General features: G+C 57.2%; 3 pseudogenes; all 3 read right to left on the reverse strand.

The window, feature by feature from the left end:
- Nucleotides 1-1150: 1150 nt before the first annotated feature.
- LOC147350825 (5S ribosomal RNA) lies at nt 1151-1270 on the reverse strand (annotated as a pseudogene).
- Nucleotides 1271-4714: 3444 nt separating this feature from the next.
- LOC147350826 (5S ribosomal RNA) lies at nt 4715-4834 on the reverse strand (annotated as a pseudogene).
- A 3444-nt stretch (nt 4835-8278) lies between these two features.
- LOC147350827 (5S ribosomal RNA) lies at nt 8279-8398 on the reverse strand (annotated as a pseudogene).
- Between the last annotated feature and the right edge of the window lie 4880 nt (nt 8399-13278).

Raw genomic sequence — 13278 nt, forward strand, 5'->3', positions numbered from 1 at the left:
GAGCACCTACGATGAGCTAGGAGGCATGTAAGAAGTTTCAGGGAATAGAAGGCGGAGAGAAGAAGACACAGAGTTCCTGCTTTCACTGAGACGACTCTAATGATACATCACAGGCAGATCCTTTGAGAACCTATAGAGGGGCCTCTTCCCTCACCACAAAACCTGGGTGTCAGGGAAGGCTTTCCAGAGGCACCATTTCGTTGAGGTCCATAGGTTGAACCTAGGTAAACCAGGGTTGAGATGCAGGAAGAATTTCAGGCCGGGAAAATAGCATCTTGGAAGGCTATGTGACCAGGGAAACTTAGGACATTCAAGAAACGAAAAATGCCCTATGGGATGGAAGCCAAAGAGTGCAGAGGGCATTCCAGGCAAAAGACATCAGAGAAGAACGTGAGGAGCAAGCCTGAAGGGAAGTGGTCGTATCTTCAATATGCTGGGAAAATACGAGAGCCGTTGGAGCAGGGAGGTGACAGCATTGCATCTGCATTTCCAAAAGGTCATCTTGCTCCACGTCACTAATGATTGGAGAGGCTCAACTCCAAACTCCAAGGAGGGACCACTTCACATGAGTCCGACTGGGCCTCACTGCGATGTCTGTCAATAACCGATGCTGGAGAAGATGTGGAGCAAAGGGAACTCTCCTCCACGGTGAGTAGGAATGGGCGTGGGTAGAGCCGGTATGGAAAAGAATATGGAGGTTCCCGAAGGAACTAAAAGTGGAAGTAGCCTACGGTCCAGCAGTCCGACTCCCAGGCATAGATCCACCCACGGTATAAGTGAACAAGATAGATGCCCCGTTTGGGCACATCTATCTGTGCGTGCGCGCGCACATGCGCATGCGCGATCGCCTCGAGGCAGGGGGTGGGGCGGGGGCCGGGGCTCTGGCTGGAGTCGGTGCAAGCCCCGGGATTGCCTGAGGCAAGCCAAAGGAGCCCCAGGTGGAGACGGGACTGCCGGTCGTCGGGTGTCCTGGAAGCCGAATGCGAATGCGGAGGGGCTCGCGGGCCGCGCGGAGGCAACCCAGGTCTGCAGCGGGAGTCGGGGCCCCAGCCACCCGCTCCCCGCGGCCCGGGAGGGGCTGGGGCTGCGGGGGGGATCCAAGAATCGGGACGCGCGGCGGGGGCTAAAGGACCTCTTCTGGTAGGCAAAAAGCCTCGAGCACCCGGGATTCCCAGGTGGTCTCCCATCCAAGATACTAACCAGGCCCGACCCTGCTTAGCTTCCGAGATCAGACGAGATCCGGCGCCTTCAGGCTGATACGGCCTGAGACGGTGGCGGTTGGCTCGGGGCGCCCTAAGAGCCTTGCGCTTCGCCTCCCTTTCGCTCTGCCCTGCAGGTCGGGCCAACGGGCCGCACCTCTCGTCGCGGGGCATGCTGTACTTGAGCCGCACGACCCGCGACCGGACTCCAGCCTGCTGACGCCGGCCCGCCCCCCCCCCCCCCACCCCCCGAACACCGCCAACACCAGACCAGCAAGCGCCTGGCCGGGCCCGGGGGCCCGAGGGGCTTCCAGGACCCCCCATTGACCGGGAGGGCGTGCGTGCGTGCGTGCGCGCAGGGCCTGGGGGCTGGGCTGAGGGGTGCGGAGGTCTCGGCGCCCTCCCACCCGCGGCCACTGCAGACCCGGCCGCGCTCGCTGAGCCGGGCCTCCCCCCGATCCCATTCGCTGCTCAGGCCCGCGCGGCCCCGGAGGTGTCGGTCTTCGGCGCCCGCCGCCTCCCAACCCCCGCGGCCCAGGGGCCTCTGAACCTCCTGCGGGCCTAGACGCAGCGAAACTTGAGCGCCCAACTTGCCCGGCACCTGTCCGGTGCCCAAACCCACCAGAAGCCAGGGAGGCGCGGTCGACCGGAGCGCCTCAGCCCCTCCCCTTCGCACTACCGAGGCCCCCCCTTTGCCCCCACGCCAAGCCCTCGACCTTCCTGAGAGAGCAGACGAGCCACAGGCAGGCACACAGACAGACACACAGACACTCGCACGCACCCACGCCAAGGGAGACAGCTGGCCTGCGCAAGCTCCTCAGCCAGAGCCAGAGCGCCTGGGAGAGGCCGGGGCCAGACGAACGGGCCGGCGGCTGGCTGTCAGGAGATACAGAGGCAGAAATACATGAAGATTCCCAGACAGACTCCAAGACGGCAAGAGGAGATACACACACACACACACACACACACACACACACACACACACACTTGAGTGTGGTCTTTGGAAATACTTGTGTTCGTAGTTGCTGGGTTGAGCCCAACTTTAATACAACCCATGGACTGCGGCCCATCAGGCTCCTCTGTCCGTGGCATTTCCCAGGCGAGGATACTGGGAGTGGGTTGCCATTTCCTTCTCCGGCGGGATCTTCCCGACCCAGGGATCAAACCCCAGTCTCCTGCGCGCGGATGCCTTGCCATCTGAACCAGGACATTGCTAATTCCCTAGGCAAAATACAAAGAATAGAGCTCGTGTTCTACTAAATGGAAAGATGATTTCAAAAACAGAAGCTGTCCTTTGTTGGTATCTTTGAATCTTTATGTAGTTTTCGTGGATTTTTACTGTTAAGGCTAACTGAACAAGGCAAGAGAGAAACCCCAGAATTGAAAAGCAATTGACGGTTTTGAAAGAAACATGTGCAGGCGAAGCTCTCTTCCTTTTTGAGAGATGGTTAAATGCAAAATCTTGATTCAACACATATGACTTTTGTGCACTTTATTTCAAATCTCCATGACAAAACCCTAAGGCGTCCAGGAAGAAAGGAGTAGAGGGGCAGACACAAAGAGCAACCTTTCCCCTTGGTGCCATCGCAACCAGCTGCTTAGTTCCTTCATCTCAAGGACTATCATCTGGGCTTCTCTGGTTTGTCTGATTCTTGTTTCGGGGACCGTTTCTCGTCACAAGGCTGTCAACAGTGGGGGTGGGTGGTGTGTGTGTGGGGGGGGGGAGGGGGGGAGCCCTTCTTTCCATTCCACATGAGACCCAGTGGACAATCCAGGCCCTGCCCACTGCATTGAGTGTGCAGCAACAATATCAACGGTAATGCCGGTGAACAATGCGTATTCCTGGAATCCACTCCGTTGGCTACTGACTGTGTGTGCTGGTGGTCTGGAACCTAGACCTGGAAGCTTTCTGGATGATTGCAAATGACACCAAAGTCTGAGGACGATGGAAGATCTTCACATTTCTGCAAGAGCCACACACCTCCAGAAGGAACCACAAGACTTGCCTGAAATGGTCAAGGTATAAGTATTGGACTCAACGTTGGAAGGTCTCCACCTTTGCTATGGAAGTCAAACGATCTTTCTTTGAAATGAAAATGGAGCCTACTGAACGTTCACATGCTTCTAGAGCATTTGAAAAGCCCTAACTTGTAGAAATCTGCTGTACGAGTTCCTTGAAAGCAAGACCCTCTATGTATGGATATGTCTTCATGCCTTAGATTGTGCCTCGAATATAGTGTACCCATCAACCCAGGAAAGGAAAGAATTGAATCGCCAAATATACAAAGAGATCAAAAGTGCCGAGCCAAGTGACCCCTTGAGGCTTCCAAGAGCTTTTCTGTCTTTCACACACTAAGTAAATACTGAGCACCTACGATGAGCTAGGAGGCATGTAAGAAGTTTCAGGGAATAGAAGGCGGAGAGAAGAAGACACAGAGTTCCTGCTTTCACTGAGACGACTCTAATGATACATCACAGGCAGATCCTTTGAGAACCTATAGAGGGGCCTCTTCCCTCACCACAAAACCTGGGTGTCAGGGAAGGCTTTCCAGAGGCACCATTTCGTTGAGGTCCATAGGTTGAACCTAGGTAAACCAGGGTTGAGATGCAGGAAGAATTTCAGGCAGGGAAAATAGCATCTTGGAAGGCTATGTGACCAGGGAAACTTAGGACATTCAAGAAACGAAAAATGCCCTATGGGATGGAAGCCAAAGAGTGCAGAGGGCATTCCAGGCAAAAGACATCAGAGAAGAACGTGAGGAGCAAGCCTGAAGGGAAGTGGTCGTATCTTCAATATGCTGGGAAAATACGAGAGCCGTTGGAGCAGGGAGGTGACAGCATTGCATCTGCATTTCCAAAAGGTCATCTTGCTCCACGTCACTAATGATTGGAGAGGCTCAACTCCAAACTCCAAGGAGGGACCACTTCACATGAGTCCGACTGGGCCTCACTGCGATGTCTGTCAATAACCGATGCTGGAGAAGATGTGGAGCAAAGGGAACTCTCCTCCACGGTGAGTAGGAATGGGCGTGGGTAGAGCCGGTATGGAAAAGAATATGGAGGTTCCCGAAGGAACTAAAAGTGGAAGTAGCCTACGGTCCAGCAGTCCGACTCCCAGGCATAGATCCACCCACGGTATAAGTGAACAAGATAGATGCCCCGTTTGGGCACATCTATCTGTGCGTGCGCGCGCACATGCGCATGCGCGATCGCCTCGAGGCAGGGGGTGGGGCGGGGGCCGGGGCTCTGGCTGGAGTCGGTGCAAGCCCCGGGATTGCCTGAGGCAAGCCAAAGGAGCCCCAGGTGGAGACGGGACTGCCGGTCGTCGGGTGTCCTGGAAGCCGAATGCGAATGCGGAGGGGCTCGCGGGCCGCGCGGAGGCAACCCAGGTCTGCAGCGGGAGTCGGGGCCCCAGCCACCCGCTCCCCCCGGCCCGGGAGGGGCTGGGGCTGCGGGGGGGATCCAAGAATCGGGACGCGCGGCGGGGGCTAAAGGACCTCTTCTGGTAGGCAAAAAGCCTCGAGCACCCGGGATTCCCAGGTGGTCTCCCATCCAAGATACTAACCAGGCCCGACCCTGCTTAGCTTCCGAGATCAGACGAGATCCGGCGCCTTCAGGCTGATACGGCCTGAGACGGTGGCGGTTGGCTCGGGGCGCCCTAAGAGCCTTGCGCTTCGCCTCCCTTTCGCTCTGCCCTGCAGGTCGGGCCAACGGGCCGCACCTCTCGTCGCGGGGCATGCTGTACTTGAGCCGCACGACCCGCGACCGGACTCCAGCCTGCTGACGCCGGCCCGCCCCCCCCCCCCCACCCCCCGAACACCGCCAACACCAGACCAGCAAGCGCCTGGCCGGGCCCGGGGGCCCGAGGGGCTTCCAGGACCCCCCATTGACCGGGAGGGCGTGCGTGCGTGCGTGCGCGCAGGGCCTGGGGGCTGGGCTGAGGGGTGCGGATGTCTCGGCGCCCTCCCACCCGCGGCCACTGCAGACCCGGCCGCGCTCGCTGAGCCGGGCCTCCCCCCGATCCCATTCGCTGCTCAGGCCCGCGCGGCCCCGGAGGTGTCGGTCTTCGGCGCCCGCCGCCTCCCAACCCCCGCGGCCCAGGGGCCTCTGAACCTCCTGCGGGCCTAGACGCAGCGAAACTTGAGCGCCCAACTTGCCCGGCACCTGTCCGGTGCCCAAACCCACCAGAAGCCAGGGAGGCGCGGTCGACCGGAGCGCCTCAGCCCCTCCCCTTCGCACTACCGAGGCCCCCCCTTTGCCCCCACGCCAAGCCCTCGACCTTCCTGAGAGAGCAGACGAGCCACAGGCAGGCACACAGACAGACACACAGACACTCGCACGCACCCACGCCAAGGGAGACAGCTGGCCTGCGCAAGCTCCTCAGCCAGAGCCAGAGCGCCTGGGAGAGGCCGGGGCCAGACGAACGGGCCGGCGGCTGGCTGTCAGGAGATACAGAGGCAGAAATACATGAAGATTCCCAGACAGACTCCAAGACGGCAAGAGGAGATACACACACACACACACACACACACACACACACACACACACACTTGAGTGTGGTCTTTGGAAATACTTGTGTTCGTAGTTGCTGGGTTGAGCCCAACTTTAATACAACCCATGGACTGCGGCCCATCAGGCTCCTCTGTCCGTGGCATTTCCCAGGCGAGGATACTGGGAGTGGGTTGCCATTTCCTTCTCCGGCGGGATCTTCCCGACCCAGGGATCAAACCCCAGTCTCCTGCGCGCGGATGCCTTGCCATCTGAACCAGGACATTGCTAATTCCCTAGGCAAAATACAAAGAATAGAGCTCGTGTTCTACTAAATGGAAAGATGATTTCAAAAACAGAAGCTGTCCTTTGTTGGTATCTTTGAATCTTTATGTAGTTTTCGTGGATTTTTACTGTTAAGGCTAACTGAACAAGGCAAGAGAGAAACCCCAGAATTGAAAAGCAATTGACGGTTTTGAAAGAAACATGTGCAGGCGAAGCTCTCTTCCTTTTTGAGAGATGGTTAAATGCAAAATCTTGATTCAACACATATGACTTTTGTGCACTTTATTTCAAATCTCCATGACAAAACCCTAAGGCGTCCAGGAAGAAAGGAGTAGAGGGGCAGACACAAAGAGCAACCTTTCCCCTTGGTGCCATCGCAACCAGCTGCTTAGTTCCTTCATCTCAAGGACTATCATCTGGGCTTCTCTGGTTTGTCTGATTCTTGTTTCGGGGACCGTTTCTCGTCACAAGGCTGTCAACAGTGGGGGTGGGTGGTGTGTGTGTGTGTGGGGGGGAGGGGGGGAGCCCTTCTTTCCATTCCACATGAGACCCAGTGGACAATCCAGGCCCTGCCCACTGCATTGAGTGTGCAGCAACAATATCAACGGTAATGCCGGTGAACAATGCGTATTCCTGGAATCCACTCCGTTGGCTACTGACTGTGTGTGCTGGTGGTCTGGAACCTAGACCTGGAAGCTTTCTGGATGATTGCAAATGACACCAGAGTCTGAGGACGATGGAAGATCTTCACATTTCTGCAAGAGCCACACACCTCCAGAAGGAACCACAAGACTTGCCTGAAATGGTCAAGGTATAAGTATTGGACTCAACGTTGGAAGGTCTCCACCTTTGCTATGGAAGTCAAACGATCTTTCTTTGAAATGAAAATGGAGCCTACTGAACGTTCACATGCTTCTAGAGCATTTGAAAAGCCCTAACTTGTAGAAATCTGCTGTACGAGTTCCTTGAAAGCAAGACCCTCTATGTATGGATATGTCTTCATGCCTTAGATTGTGCCTCGAATATAGTGTACCCATCAACCCAGGAAAGGAAAGAATTGAATCGCCAAATATACAAAGAGATCAAAAGTGCCGAGCCAAGTGACCCCTTGAGGCTTCCAAGAGCTTTTCTGTCTTTCACACACTAAGTAAATACTGAGCACCTACGATGAGCTAGGAGGCATGTAAGAAGTTTCAGGGAATAGAAGGCGGAGAGAAGAAGACACAGAGTTCCTGCTTTCACTGAGACGACTCTAATGATACATCACAGGCAGATCCTTTGAGAACCTATAGAGGGGCCTCTTCCCTCACCACAAAACCTGGGTGTCAGGGAAGGCTTTCCAGAGGCACCATTTCGTTGAGGTCCATAGGTTGAACCTAGGTAAACCAGGGTTGAGATGCAGGAAGAATTTCAGGCCGGGAAAATAGCATCTTGGAAGGCTATGTGACCAGGGAAACTTAGGACATTCAAGAAACGAAAAATGCCCTATGGGATGGAAGCCAAAGAGTGCAGAGGGCATTCCAGGCAAAAGACATCAGAGAAGAACGTGAGGAGCAAGCCTGAAGGGAAGTGGTCGTATCTTCAATATGCTGGGAAAATACGAGAGCCGTTGGAGCAGGGAGGTGACAGCATTGCATCTGCATTTCCAAAAGGTCATCTTGCTCCACGTCACTAATGATTGGAGAGGCTCAACTCCAAACTCCAAGGAGGGACCACTTCACATGAGTCCGGCTGGGCCTCACTGCGATGTCTGTCAATAACCGATGCTGGAGAAGATGTGGAGCAAAGGGAACTCTCCTCCACGGTGAGTAGGAATGGGCGTGGGTAGAGCCGGTATGGAAAAGAATATGGAGGTTCCCGAAGGAACTAAAAGTGGAAGTAGCCTATGGTCCAGCAGTCCGACTCCCAGGCATAGATCCACCCACGGTATAAGTGAACAAGATAGATGCCCCGTTTGGGCACATCTATCTGTGCGTGCGCGCGCACATGCGCATGCGCGATCGCCTCGAGGCAGGGGGTGGGGCGGGGGCCGGGGCTCTGGCTGGAGTCGGTGCAAGCCCCGGGATTGCCTGAGGCAAGCCAAAGGAGCCCCAGGTGGAGACGGGACTGCCGGTCGTCGGGTGTCCTGGAAGCCGAATGCGAATGCGGAGGGGCTCGCGGGCCGCGCGGAGGCAACCCAGGTCTGCAGCCGGAGTCGGGGCCCCGGCCACCCGCTCCCCGCGGTCCGGGAGGGGCTGGGGCTGCGGGGGGGATCCAAGAATCGGGACGCGCGGCCGGGGCTAAAGGACCTCTTCTGGTAGGCAAAAAGCCTCGAGCACCCGGGATTCCCAGGTGGTCTCCCATCCAAGATACTAACCAGGCCCGACCCTGCTTAGCTTCCGAGATCAGACGAGATCCGGCGCCTTCAGGCTGATACGGCCTGAGACGGTGGCGGTTGGCTCGGGGCGCCCTAAGAGCCTTGCGCTTCGCCTCCCTTTCGCTCTGCCCTGCAGGTCGGGCCAACGGGCCGCACCTCTCGTCGCGGGGCATGCTGTACTTGAGCCGCACGACCCGCGACCGGACTCCAGCCTGCTGACGCCGGCCCGCCCCCCCCCCCCCACCCCCCGAACACCGCCAACACCAGACCAGCAAGCGCCTGGCCGGGCCCGGGGGCCCGAGGGGCTTCCAGGACCCCCCATTGACCGGGAGGGCGTGCGTGCGTGCGCGCAGGGCCTGGGGGCTGGGCTGAGGGGTGCGGAGGTCTCGGCGCCCTCCCACCCGCGGCCACTCCAGACCCGGCCGCGCTCGCTGAGCCGGGCCTCCCCCCCGATCCCATTCGCTGCTCAGGCCCGCGCGGCCCCGGAGGTGTCGGTCTTCGGCACCCGCCGCCTCCCAACCCCCGCGGCCCAGGGGCCTCTGAACCTCCTGCGGGCCTAGACGCAGCGAAACTTGAGCGCCCAACTTGCCCGGCACCTGTCCGGTGCCCAAACCCACCAGAAGCCAGGGAGGCGCGGTCGACCGGAGCGCCTCAGCCCCTCCCCTTCGCACTACCGAGGCCCCCCCTTTGCCCCCACGCCAAGCCCTCGACCTTCCTGAGAGAGCAGACGAGCCACAGGCAGGCACACAGACAGACACACAGACACTCGCACGCACCCACGCCAAGGGAGACAGCTGGCCTGCGCAAGCTCCTCAGCCAGAGCCAGAGCGCCTGGGAGAGGCCGGGGCCAGACGAACGGGCCGGCGGCTGGCTGTCAGGAGATACAGAGGCAGAAATACATGAAGATTCCCAGACAGACTCCAAGACGGCAAGAGGAAATACACACACACACACACACACACACACACACACACACACACACACACTTGAGTGTGGTCTTTGGAAATACTTGTGTTCGTAGTTGCTGGGTTGAGCCCAACTTTAATACAACCCATGGACTGCGGCCCATCAGGCTCCTCTGTCCGTGGCATTTCCCAGGCGAGGATACTGGGAGTGGGTTGCCATTTCCTTCTCCGGCGGGATCTTCCCGACCCAGGGATCAAACCCCAGTCTCCTGCGCGCGGATGCCTTGCCATCTGAACCAGGACATTGCTAATTCCCTAGGCAAAATACAAAGAATAGAGCTCGTGTTCTACTAAATGGAAAGATGATTTCAAAAACAGAAGCTGTCCTTTGTTGGTATCTTTGAATCTTTATGTAGTTTTCGTGGATTTTTACTGTTAAGGCTAACTGAACAAGGCAAGAGAGAAACCCCAGAATTGAAAAGCAATTGACGGTTTTGAAAGAAACATGTGCAGGTGAAGCTCTCTTCCTTTTGGAGAGATGGTTAAATGCAAAATCTTGATTCAACACATATGACTTTTGTGCACTTTATTTCAAATCTCCATGACAAAACCCTAAGGCGTCCAGGAAGAAAGGAGTAGAGGGGCAGACACAAAGAGCAACCTTTCCCCTTGGTGCCATCGCAACCAGCTGCTTAGTTCCTTCATCTCAAGGACTATCATCTGGGCTTCTCTGGTTTGTCTGATTCTTGTTTCGGGGACCGTTTCTCGTCACAAGGCTGTCAACAGTGGGGGTGGGTGGTGTGTGTGTGGGGGGGGGGAGGGGGGGAGCCCTTCTTTCCATTCCACATGAGACCCAGTGGACAATCCAGGCCCTGCCCACTGCATTGAGTGTGCAGCAACAATATCAACGGTAATGCCGGTGAACAATGCGTATTCCTGGAATCCACTCCGTTGGCTACTGACTGTGTGTGCTGGTGGTCTGGAACCTAGACCTGGAAGCTTTCTGGATGATTGCAAATGACACCAAAGTCTGAGGACGATGGAAGATCTTCACATTTCTGCAAGAGCCACACACCTCCAGAAGGAACCACAAGACTTGCCTGAAATGGTCAAGGTATAAGTATTGGACTCAACGTTGGAAGGTCTCCACCTTTGCTATGGAAGTCAAACGATCTTTCTTTGAAATGAAAATGGAGCCTACTGAACGTTCACATGCTTCTAGAGCATTTGAAAAGCCCTAACTTGTAGAAATCTGCTGTACGAGTTCCTTGAAAGCAAGACCCTCTATGTATGGATATGTCTTCATGCCTTAGATTGTGCCTCGAATATAGTGTACCCATCAACCCAGGAAAGGAAAGAATTGAATCGCCAAATATACAAAGAGATCAAAAGTGCCGAGCCAAGTGACCCCTTGAGGCTTCCAAGAGCTTTTCTGTCTTTCACACACTAAGTAAATACTGAGCACCTACGATGAGCTAGGAGGCATGTAAGAAGTTTCAGGGAATAGAAGGCGGAGAGAAGAAGACACAGAGTTCCTGCTTTCACTGAGACGACTCTAATGATACATCACAGGCAGATCCTTTGAGAACCTATAGAGGGGCCTCTTCCCTCACCACAAAACCTGGGTGTCAGGGAAGGCTTTCCAGAGGCACCATTTCGTTGAGGTCCATAGGTTGAACCTAGGTAAACCAGGGTTGAGATGCAGGAAGAATTTCAGGCCGGGAAAATAGCATCTTGGAAGGCTATGTGACCAGGGAAACTTAGGACATTCAAGAAACGAAAAATGCCCTATGGGATGGAAGCCAAAGAGTGCAGAGGGCATTCCAGGCAAAAGACATCAGAGAAGAACGTGAGGAGCAAGCCTGAAGGGAAGTGGTCGTATCTTCAATATGCTGGGAAAATACGAGAGCCGTTGGAGCAGGGAGGTGACAGCATTGCATCTGCATTTCCAAAAGGTCATCTTGCTCCACGTCACTAATGATTGGAGAGGCTCAACTCCAAACTCCAAGGAGGGACCACTTCACATGAGTCCGACTGGGCCTCACTGCGATGTCTGTCAATAACCGATGCTGGAGAAGATGTGGAGCAAAGGGAACTCTCCTCCACGGTGAGTAGGAATGGGCGTGGGTAGAGCCGGTATGGAAAAGAATATGGAGGTTCCCGAAGGAACTAAAAGTGGAAGTAGCCTATGGTCCAGCAGTCCGACTCCCAGGCATAGATCCACCCACGGTATAAGTGAACAAGATAGATGCCCCGTTTGGGCACATCTATCTGTGCGTGCGCGCGCACATGCGCATGCGCGATCGCCTCGAGGCAGGGGGTGGGGCGGGGGCCGGGGCTCTGGCTGGAGTCGGTGCAAGCCCCGGGATTGCCTGAGGCAAGCCAAAGGAGCCCCAGGTGGAGACGGGACTGCCGGTCGTCGGGTGTCCTGGAAGCCGAATGCGAATGCGGAGGGGCTCGCGGGCCGCGCGGAGGCAACCCAGGTCTGCAGCGGGAGTCGGGGCCCCGGCCACCCGCTCCCCGCGGCCCGGGAGGGGCTGGGGCTGCGGGGGGGATCCAAGAATCGGGACGCGCGGCGGGGGCTAAAGGACCTCTTCTGCTAGGCAAAAAGCCTCGAGCACCCGGGATTCCCAGGTGGTCTCCCATCCAAGATCCTAACCAGGCCCGACCCTGCTTAGCTTCCGAGATCAGACGAGATCCGGCGCCTTCAGGCTGATACGGCCTGAGACGGTGGCGGTTGGCTCGGGGCGCCCTAAGAGCCTTGCGCTTCGCCTCCCTTTCGCTCTGCCCTGCAGGTCGGGCCAACGGGCCGCACCTCTCGTCGCGGGGCATGCTGTACTTGAGCCGCACGACCCGCGACCGGACTCCAGCCTGCTGACGCCGGCCCGCCCCCCCCCCCCCACCCCCCGAACACCGCCAACACCAGACCAGCAAGCGCCTGGCCGGGCCCGGGGGCCCGAGGGGCTTCCAGGACCCCCCATTGACCGGGAGGGCGTGCGTGCGTGCGTGCGCGCAGGGCCTGGGGGCTGGGCTGAGGGGTGCGGAGGTCTCGGCGCCCTCCCACCCGCGGCCACTCCAGACCCGGCCGCGCTCGCTGAGCCGGGCCTCCCCCCCGATCCCATTCGCTGCTCAGGCCCGCGCGGCCCCGGAGGTGTCGGTCTTCGGCGCCCGCCGCCTCCCAACCCCCGCGGCCCAGGGGCCTCTGAACCTCCTGCGGGCCTAGACGCAGCGAAACTTGAGCGCCCAACTTGCCCGGCACCTGTCGGGTGCCCAAACCCACCAGAAGCCAGGGAGGCGCGGTCGACCGGAGCGCCTCAGCCCCTCCCCTTCGCACTACCGAGGCCCCCCCTTTGCCCCCACGCCAAGCCCTCGACCTTCCTGAGAGAGCAGACGAGCCACAGGCAGGCACACAGACAGACACACAGACACTCGCACGCACCCACGCCAAGGGAGACAGCTGGCCTGCGCAAGCTCCTCAGCCAGAGCCAGAGCGCCTGGGAGAGGCCGGGGCCAGACGAACGGGCCGGCGGCTGGCTGTCAGGAGATACAGAGGCAGAAATACATGAAGATTCCGAGACAGACTCCAAGACGGCAAGAGGAGATACACACACACACACACACACACACACACACACACACACACACTTGAGTGTGGTCTTTGGAAATACTTGTGTTCGTAGTTGCTGGGTTGAGCCCAACTTTAATACAACCCATGGACTGCGGCCCATCAGGCTCCTCTGTCCGTGGCATTTCCCAGGCGAGGATACTGGGAGTGGGTTGCCATTTCCTTCTCCGGCGGGATCTTCCCGACCCAGGGATCAAACCCCAGTCTCCTGCGCGCGGATGCCTTGCCATCTGAACCAGGACATTGCTAATTCCCTAGGCAAAATACAAAGAATAGAGCTCGTGTTCTACTAAATGGAAAGATGATTTCAAAAACAGAAGCTGTCCTTTGTTGGTATCTTTGAATCTTTATGTAGTTTTCGTGGATTTTTACTGTTAAGGCTAACTGAACAAGGCAAGAGAGAAACCCCAGAATTGAAAA

The sequence above is a fragment of the Bos grunniens genome, chromosome 20, assembly GCF_055505025.1.
Source record: "Bos grunniens cultivar Pamir isolate PY7600 chromosome 20, Bosgru_T2T1.0, whole genome shotgun sequence".
Classification (NCBI taxonomy): domain Eukaryota; kingdom Metazoa; phylum Chordata; class Mammalia; order Artiodactyla; family Bovidae; genus Bos; species Bos grunniens.